The 9,525-nt window shown below is 43.9% G+C and overlaps 1 protein-coding gene across 1 annotated transcript in view; it reads right to left on the minus strand.

Annotated features, from left to right (window-relative positions):
- Nucleotides 1-8,610, minus strand: part of fam222aa (family with sequence similarity 222 member Aa) — a 47,417-nt gene extending 38,807 nt beyond the window's left edge. The window contains exon 1 of the mRNA XM_031856477.1: nucleotides 7,606-8,610. The gene's annotated coding sequence lies outside the window, so the exon portion shown is untranslated. The remainder of the gene's footprint in view (nucleotides 1-7,605) is intronic.
- Between the last annotated feature and the right edge of the window lie 915 nt (nucleotides 8,611-9,525).

Below are 9,525 nucleotides of genomic sequence, written 5' to 3' on the forward strand. Positions count from 1 at the left end.
CACACACACACACACACACACACACACACACACACACACACACACACCCTTTCAGACGCAGATGACTATTAATGGCTACCATAATGTGGTGTGGGGTTTTTTTTGGGCTGCACAGTCGCATGTTTTGTTTTTAAGAACTGTTGTAATAATTTGAACCGTTTCAGTGACAGATCACTGGAAGTCTGTGACAACAAAATGAGTTTGATGCCTCGCAGAGCTTATTTAAGTGGCACAGGAGCAGATAATGTTCAATCGAAACCCAGTGATACGGTTGACGTGGTCAGTGGTATTGTGCAGCCAAAAGGCTTGACACACTTTCATGGTCTTTGGGGACGAGCAGAGAACGGCAGGCTGCCCTTGTGCGTTCAGTCTCTACAGATGTTGCCTTGGAGAGCGGCTGACTGGCTGGCTGCGGTGACAGCTGGACAGCTGTTCCTAGAGACGCAGCCACAGAAGCATGCCATGGGGATGGGGGTGGGGGGATAGCGCTGTATGTTTAGTTTATCTGTATGAAGTTCCCAGGACGTGCAAAGCTGTCACTCTTAGCAATGGTGCATGAGCCTGGATGAGGAAAGATGGCACCGAACGGGATATGGAAAGAGAGCACAGATGGGTAAATATCAGAAACGGCTGACGTTATTTGAAGAAGCTCCATTAACAAAACAGATTGTTTTGTGAATTGTAATTTGTGTCTCCAAAAATGAACAGTCAAATGCAACACCAGCACCAACTGGCTACACTGGTGTCAAAACATTTAACTTGTCTGTTTGAGCAACCACAACTTTTTTTATCATCATAAACAAGAAAAAGTTTAAGATGAACTTCACAGGGAATTCTAAATGATTTTTTTCTACTTCTTCAGAAAAGAGGAAAAAAATAAAAAAAATCTATTTTCAACAGCAGAGAGGTAAGCTTTTAAAACGACTCTGGACTTTGTGCCAACATCAGTGGCTGCTGGTGATGAAAAGCAGTTTAAATTGGGGTCGTGTTCAGATATTACACCTTTATCCTGCCACTTAAAAACACAGTTACCTAAAATAATGGGGACCTGCAGGAGAACGGTGCAGGTTAAAGACTGGATTAACGTCCAGCTTTAGGAGTAAGATTTGAAAAAAAGCAGTTGAAAAAGAATTGAAATGTTGGAACACTCTGCAATATTAAATGCTGAATAAACACACTGCAAATCATGAGTTAAACTGCTTGGATTGACGCCAGTCACTTCCGCCAAAACTCCCTTTTCCTAAGCAGGCCGGGCTATTTATTATGCCACAAAAGGTCAGCAATTTGTTCAACTCAATAAAAATGTTAATAAAACTAAGAGCTCACAAGAAGAAGCACTCATAGCCTCTGCTCGCCTATCAAAAAGTGGGAATAAGTGAGTGTTTGTGCAGATGCATCTATTTGAATGCAACGTGGCCACTGCAGCATTACATAGGTCAAAGGTTTAACAGCAGCAGCTATCTAGAAGGAAATATAGCTTTGGCCTCGTCGTAATCCCGGTCAAACTCCACCAACTGCTTAACACAAAGCGGATATACTGTGAACACACACACACACACACACACACACACTCACACACACACACACACACACACAAATCTACAATAACCAGGAGCTCCAATTCCAGCTCACACCCTCAACCCACTCTGCTAAATAAATGAAAAGTCCCATTAAGGCAGATTTCAAAGACCGGCAGTGCAATGGCTTATAATTATATATGAAATCTTTTAGAGGAAAAAAGTGATTACTCTGGATGCAAGTGTGGAAGTGGGTGGTGGTGGGTTATTGCTAAGCAACCAGTCATTATCCTCCAGAGTGGAGCGAGGTGACCGGCCATCCGTCTAACTCCGGTGGCTTGCCATGGCTCCTGTGCAAACGCACCCCCCACCCATCTCCCTCTTTTCCTCCGCCTCTCTCTCTCTCTCTCTCCCTCTCCCTCCCTCCCTCTTCCTCCCTCACTCTCTCTCTCTCTCTCTCCCTCTTCCTCCCTCTCTCTCCCTCTCTCTCTCTCTCTCTCCCTCTTCCTCCCTCACTCTCTCTCTCTCTCTCCCTCTTCCTCCCTCTTCCTCCCTCACTCTCTCTCTCTCTCTCTCTCTCTCTCTCTCTCTCTGCCGTCTCCCCGTCCGAATACAAACAGAGATAAAGAACGCTGCAATCGCTCTTGACACACAAATAGGTTAACACAATAAAGCCGGCTTTGCCTGGCTCACTCGAGGGAGGAAAGCAATTCCAGCAGCAGGCAGGAGGTAATAAAACAGGGCTAGAGTGTGTGTGTATGTGTGTGTGTGTCCATACATGTCCTCATGTCAATGTTCCTATGTTTTTGTATGTGAGTGGAGGCAGGCACACAGAAGCTCTTTGGCCTCGGGGCCTAATATCCCACGGATTTCCAACCCTTTCTTGACACAAATAATAACACAGGAGAAAATGACGGAAATTCCAGGCTGCTCCTCCATTTAGATTAAGGAAATTGTTGCTTTATGTTAATAATATAGCTGACCTGCATCAGCCCCATACAAACATAAACGTTTCCCTATGGTTATATGCCGGCTCCCTTGTAAATGGTCTCCGGCTTGGTTCAAATTTGAATGAGTTTTATCTGTGCGAGCCTCAGCTTACGCTCCCTGATGCGGCTGCCAGGCCTGGCAATAAATGATAAAAATCTCCAGAGTTTTATTAAATCGTGTTGCATTCACGCTGAACTCAGGAAAATGGTGAGGTGGCTTCTGCAATTACAATCCGGACCAGACAACATTGTTTTCTCCAGTCAGTGGAAATTTCATTACCTTACAGCAAACCGCTTTAGAATTGGGTAATAGCCTCTTTTTGTCACAGACATAAACCGTCTGTGGGGGGTGTGACACTCCATAAGTGTTATCCATTTGCAACAATATGCAAGCAGCCAGTCACAGTCCGGATGCGGGTCAGCATAATGTCTACCATTATTCAGCGATAGGGAGGAACTGAATGGAGGAAATAGCGGTCAATAGCTAATTCCTGGATTGACTGTGGTGTAATCAAACGCATTGAACCTTAATACATCCATGCAGCTGACTGTATCTCTCCTCCAGGCGATTATAGACAGATGACGTGGGTCACACATGGCCTCATCTCTTGCATGTCAATAAAAAGAGAGAGGGCGAGCACGTTTTTTTTTTCCTGTGGAATGACTGAACTGTGACGAAACCCCAATTAAAGCTTGTGTAAAAGTTTCACACATTTGGGTGATGCAGGATAGCCATTTGTAAGTGTCAATCAATTCCCCTTGCTTTTACCCGCTGTTCCTTCAACCAGGTAATCAAACAGCAGAGATGTAAGGCGGTGGCCATAGTCAACAGGGAATGAATTACCAAAGCATGGCGAGAAAGCACCTTATCTGTCTGATGTATTTCCCGTTTCTGCAGAAAGCTAGAAAGCCCGAGGGAGGGCAGTCAACCAAAATGCAGGGAGATGGAGATTAGGATGATGTACAGTTCCTTGTTCCATTAAAGTTTGATCTTCCTCAATAGCCGAGGACAATCAGATATCTCCCATTCAAGATTAAAGTACACCAGCATATAGGGAGAGATTAATCAGAGGCCCGCATGAGATAAAACACTCTTGCTTCTGGCATGGAAAACAGTGGCAATAAAGAGTTCAGACGATAATGTGAAACATGGCGAGCAACAATAGCAAATCAAACAGCACGCACGGACCTCCGAAACAAATCAAAGCGCAGATAGACTGCGATACAGTGGCTGAAGAAGTACAGCAGGGGCTGATCTGATAGTAACAAAGGCCTTCATTTTATTACTGGTTAAGGTTGAGGAGGGCACACCGAGGATTTTCCCATGTTGCTCACTGTCGCCAGGCTCTCATTCCCTCTCCTCCTCCTCTCCTTGAGATCAATGGCGCTGGGGTGATTTCACAGCAGCCTGCACTGTCACCCAGAACAAATCAATGTGACCATGAGGAAGGCAAGAGCGGCATTGTTTTTAAGGAGAGCAAATTCGCTGTTGGAGAGCTTGTCAGATTTGCTTTATTCTCTTTCTTCCACCAAGAACACTTTAGAAGGAGCATGCCTCCCCTCACTTTACTGACTGGGTTATGGAGTAAACTGCACAGCCCTCTGCCTCTACGAGTGTACTCATTAACCGCTTATACACTGCACAGTTCCTTTTGACTATATTTCACACACACAAGAGCATTTACAAACAAAAAAAAAAAATGGACTGACCGCGCTAACCTTTCCAAATGAAAGGCTATATATTAACCTCGGGCCTGGTGAGACGTGACTTCCACTCAGTCTGACGGGGAGGGGGAGAGAGGGAGAGAGGGAGAGAGGGAGGAGGTCAGGGGATCGCCGCTGTCCGTCACGCGTTAAGTGGCTACAGATAACCACGATGAAGAGCTGCCAACATCTACCATCATAGGCCGATTGGATCACATGAGCAGACCTGTGGTCAGGTGAACCTTTTACAACAGCCTAAACAACAGGAAACCATCAACGTGGTAACGAGCCGAGAACCACAGGGCGTCTCGCTAACACATAGCACTCATCAGAAACACTGCGGGGGGGGCATGTATGCAATCAGATGCCTGCAGTCTATATTTGTGTAGCTAAAAGTTGTCGACGATCACTGACACATTTCACTCAGATTTGTGTGTTAATTTGCGTTACATGAAGCTAACGAGACTGAGGGTTAATCACCCAGCAGTAAAATAGACAAAGTGTGCAGTTTGATGTATTGTATCAGCGAACTACATCAAGGAACTGCAAACACAAACATTCACAAACAGAACCAGTCCTGCTAATCCTGCTTTTAAAAGCCCATCAACACTCAAATCTCTGCTGGAAACTGAACAACGTGTTCACTTTCTATTCATCCGCAGACTGGCTGAAGGGTGTGTTTGTTTCTCCACAATCATTTCTGCATAACGCTTTTGTTTTATGTCTCTTTTTTTTTCATGCTCTGTCTCCACATCCTGAGTACTGATGTGCAAGACAAATCTCGCTGCAGGGACAACAGAGTTTATATTAAATCATGTAATATTGTACAAGTACAAGAAAGGGCACGTCTCTTCTGTTTGCCTGCACATGAAGAGTGTTAAAACAAGGACTGTTGTAGACTTTTTTTCCCTGAAATGAAGCACTTTGATCAGGCTTCTAATGAGCTGCTGGTGACATGGCTTTGAGAGAAAATGTTCATGTTCCTTTAAGTGTCCGGTGATATTAAGAAATAAGATGCTTCGTGCGTTTCTCGGATATCAGATAAACTAAGAGCGCCTGTCTTTTCCTTTCTTTGACAGGAGAAGAAAATGTTCTTCATAATTATTTACATCTACAGTATTTTTTTGGACAGTTAATCCGATTTAAAAATGTTATTTGATTTGTGTGAATAAAAAGAAGCCCCTTTCATTTATAGAATCCACACAAGAATGGACATGTATACTGTATATATAGACACTTCAGGGGTGGGTAGATCTTTAGTAACACACACAGCCAACCTCTCTCTCTATCACACACATACGCACACACACACACACACACACACACACACACACACACACACACACACACACACACACACACACACACACATCTGTATCTACTATTTTAGTCATCTTAAGTGCCAAAATGAGTTTTGCTGCCTCTGGGTAGGTGTTGAGACAATCAAACCATGCAGGGATTAAAAAAGATTAATACACAGCGCAGGAAATTAAACTTCAGTGACTTTAACGATATTCATGAGTGAAGCTCACTTATTCACTTCAGGCGGGCGCTTTAATAAGCAAAGAATACAGTAAGGAACCCAAACGCTATCAATCACTCAAACTGATATGAAATTTGAGTAGCAAGTTGATAAAAAGAAGAAAAAAAGTCAGGCTTCTTTTGGTGTATTAGGATTACTTTTATTAATACGATGCTAAGATATGTTCTCCACCTCTCAGCTGCCGGCATAAATTAGTAGAGTAGATTAGATATCACTTTAGTAATTTAGGTTTTAATAATTTCATCAGCAATTAAAGTAGTAAAGAATAAAATGCTGATGTGCGAACAAATATTTTTTGAGATTATTTCTAGACTTTTGCCATTGTTAGACAGTTGAGAGTAGAGAGCAACAGGAAACATGGAGGAAGGTAACATGTGAGTAAAGTCTTGCAGCAGGACACTTGAAGGTCCAACGTTCAACAGAAAAAAAACAGATCTAACATCAAGCCAGAAAATAAAGAGGCAAAACAAAAGCTACAAACTCCAAAAGGTAATTCAGTGACCTAGATATTAAAGCTTTTCCGCCATTCTGTTCTCCCCTGCCTTGTCCAACCTTCATGTTGAGTTAAGGCAAGCATTATGCTGGGAAGACTATTTGTTTAGGTGAGGAGCAGCCGCAGAGCTAATATGAGCACAATTTGCTCAGCAGGTCATAGGCGCAGAGTGGAGGAAGTAAATGAGGCAGTTCTGCCCCCTCGGGTGCAGCCCTTGCCTCATACATCACTGGATGTTTTATTCAATACAGCCAGGATGGCAGGTGCCCTGACTATGGGGGCGCCTGCCCTGCTGTAGGGGCCCATATTACATTCAGCGAGCTGCCTGTCTGCGGGGCTGCTGGAGAGAGAATGACTGGAGCCAGAGAGGAAGATAAATTTTGAGGATGCTTGTAGTGTAATGATAAAACATACTGTGTGCAGCTTTTTCACTGCACAGTCAGCATAGTGTGCAGGCTCATTTATGTGCAGTGTGAGCGATGAAGCTAAATATTGCAAAGCAACCTCAGCAACCCGTGAGGCTCAAAGTTCACAGGAATGGAAACACACTCAACTTTATCAGCCGCCATTCAAATTCAGTCACATTCACGATAATCAGACTTTTCTATTTGCATTCAAGGCTCTGGCTGCGGATGACACATTTGCTGAAGAACTCACAGGACAATGACGAATTGCCTCCAGACCTCAATGCAGCACAGAGCACCATCCATGTCTCCAAGCACAAAGTGAAAAGTTGTACAGTGTTCAGCGCACATCTCCATGAATTGTTGTGGATTAAAAAAAAAAAAGAAGCCTGTCACAATATGCAGGCACACTATAAAACAGAGATTGTATCATCAACACTCCAGGGTGAACAATCACTAATTGCAGCAGTCACTGTAGTCACCCTCCTCGTGCACACGCAGTGACGCACGGGGGCGTGCGGATGAGAAACTCGCACCTTTTGCTCTGAGCAGCAAGTCCTCCGGTGCCACATATTCCTGCCTGTGGTGCCCGCGGTGCGATACCCTCGACAATTCACTTAATTGCTACCCATACTTGAAAAGACTAATATTACACATCAAAGCAGTTCCTAAAGCCATTCGGGAGCGAGTCTCTAACAAGTCGATTTTACAACACTTCCGTTATTGTGGGTCACGCATGGAAACAAAGGGTTTAAACCTGAGACATCGTTATGTGGCCAGCATCATGGGAAGAGGGAGCATTTCCAAACATTCATTATGTTCTGCTGTTCCTCTATTTGCCAACCCAGAAGGATTCAGCGAGGCTCTGGCAGTAACTACGTTAATGGTTACAAAGAATGACCCAAGCCGTTATGAATCTACAAGACAAAAATAAATGATCATAAAATATATTTACCATAAATTGCTCCGTAGTGCAGACTAGAACTCCATGCAGATTGTAGCATTCACTGAGCAATCTACCTCGTACTTTTGTGGTCTAAATTAAAAAGGATTCATTCTGTTCTCCAACATCCAGCAGACGCTTTGTCGATGTCAAATGTTGATTAAGTTTATCCTCTTCTTCCGATGGTATGCAAATATACCGGTAACCCTGCGAATTAGATTCCACACTCTAGCCTCGAGCATGCAAAGTTAATAAGCTTTGCCTTTTTTTTTTCTCGACTCGGTTGCCAATTTTTGTCGAGGGCAAAAGCGCAGGTCGGCAATTTCAGGAGCGTCCTCGGAAGGATTGCGCACCAAGCGCGCTTCGGGTTTTCAACGTTTAGCCTCCGGGACAAAGTAAAAGGTCCTGGTTTCTCTTCTTCTCGCTTGTAGAAATCTCCAAATTACAAAAACGACACTCAAAAGACTGGATGGTTGAACTGCTACGCAGTATTCCAACATTCACCGCTGTTACGCATGGGCTTAAAGTGGTCCGCCTGCTCACTATAGACGACCTTAGGTGAATAGTATCATGCGAATGTTAGAAATATTATCTAGGCGATATTGTCTGAAGGTACCCTGGAAAAAAAACAAGGTTGGGCCAAAGCAGCTGCCTGAAATATCCTAAACTGATGCGATGTAAAATCCCGGTGATCAGGCTCTGCTCCGTCCGTCACTTTCTCCGCGGTGTCGGCTGCCTCTCTCAGATGTCTTGTCTTCCGATTCAGACTCAGATTTCCAGCTGAGGCTGTGGAGCGACCTCGATAGCAAAGCTCCGAGATACTCTCTTTGGTGTAATAACCAAATAAGAAACGGTTACGTCTGAATGAAGAGCTAGCTGCTTCGGGCAGCTCCGGGATGTGGTCCTGCCCTTGTGCCGAGCTGCCGAGACTGACAATAACCCGGAACGCTGCAGACTGTCAGGCTGCACAGACCGCCCACCGACCAATCACTGTACTGGGGGAATAGAAACATTCCCACGGGTTGGCCAATCATCGGTAATTGAGGACTGTTACCATAGAGATGCTCGGCGTCCAAGCGTCTAAAAGCACGTTGTTTATTTGCGGAACAAGAAAAAGAAAAAAAAACCCATCTGACATAAATTGCCGTGGCAGAATGCAGATTGAGATATTTAGTCACTCTTTTTTCCTTATCAGCAGCCTAGTTAAAGGTTAAAGGCACCATCCTTTCATGGATGGACTCAAACCTGCAGGCTTCTGCTCTGTAGTTGGTCTGCAGGGAGAAATCAAGTATTATCATGCAACCACAATACAATTAAATGTGATTACCATGCAGAATTAATACACTGTTTATGAATTGGCGACTGTAAAATGCTATTTAACTTAATTGCTTTGAAACTCCAATCGGAGAAATAGGCTATCCCATACTGATAATAAGCCTGGCAATAATCGGTTTATAATATCAGAAGTGGCCCTGCTGTGTGAACAGCAGTTTATTGTCCTATAGCTCAGATTCATGAAGTGATCTATACTGCAGGATGCATCACATGCACTTTACACTAAATATATAATGTTATGTTCCTAAACATTGATAATGTCTTCCAAAAACGTACCTAAATATATTTCAGCAAGACAATCTTTTAAAAAAGCATGACATATATGTGCCTGTCTACTTAACTTTGCAGAATTCCTTCACTGACACCTTCAGCTTATGAGTCACAGGAAACCTTGCAAAATACCTATTTTTGCAAAATGTCATTACAACAGTTGGGAAGTGGAGGGTTTACTTTGACAGAGGCCCTAAGCATTCCTCTTCTTCTTCCCAACTGTGTCCGGTGCACACAGACCTCGGGACACACAAAGGCAGTACAAGCAATCACACATCATGGACTCTCATAATAAGCTGACGCTGGGAAGTGGGTGATGCAGCACTC

The sequence above is a fragment of the Anarrhichthys ocellatus genome, unplaced genomic scaffold (assembly GCF_004355925.1).
Source record: "Anarrhichthys ocellatus isolate YVR2014 unplaced genomic scaffold, GSC_Weel_1.0 scaffold17, whole genome shotgun sequence".
Classification (NCBI taxonomy): domain Eukaryota; kingdom Metazoa; phylum Chordata; class Actinopteri; order Perciformes; family Anarhichadidae; genus Anarrhichthys; species Anarrhichthys ocellatus.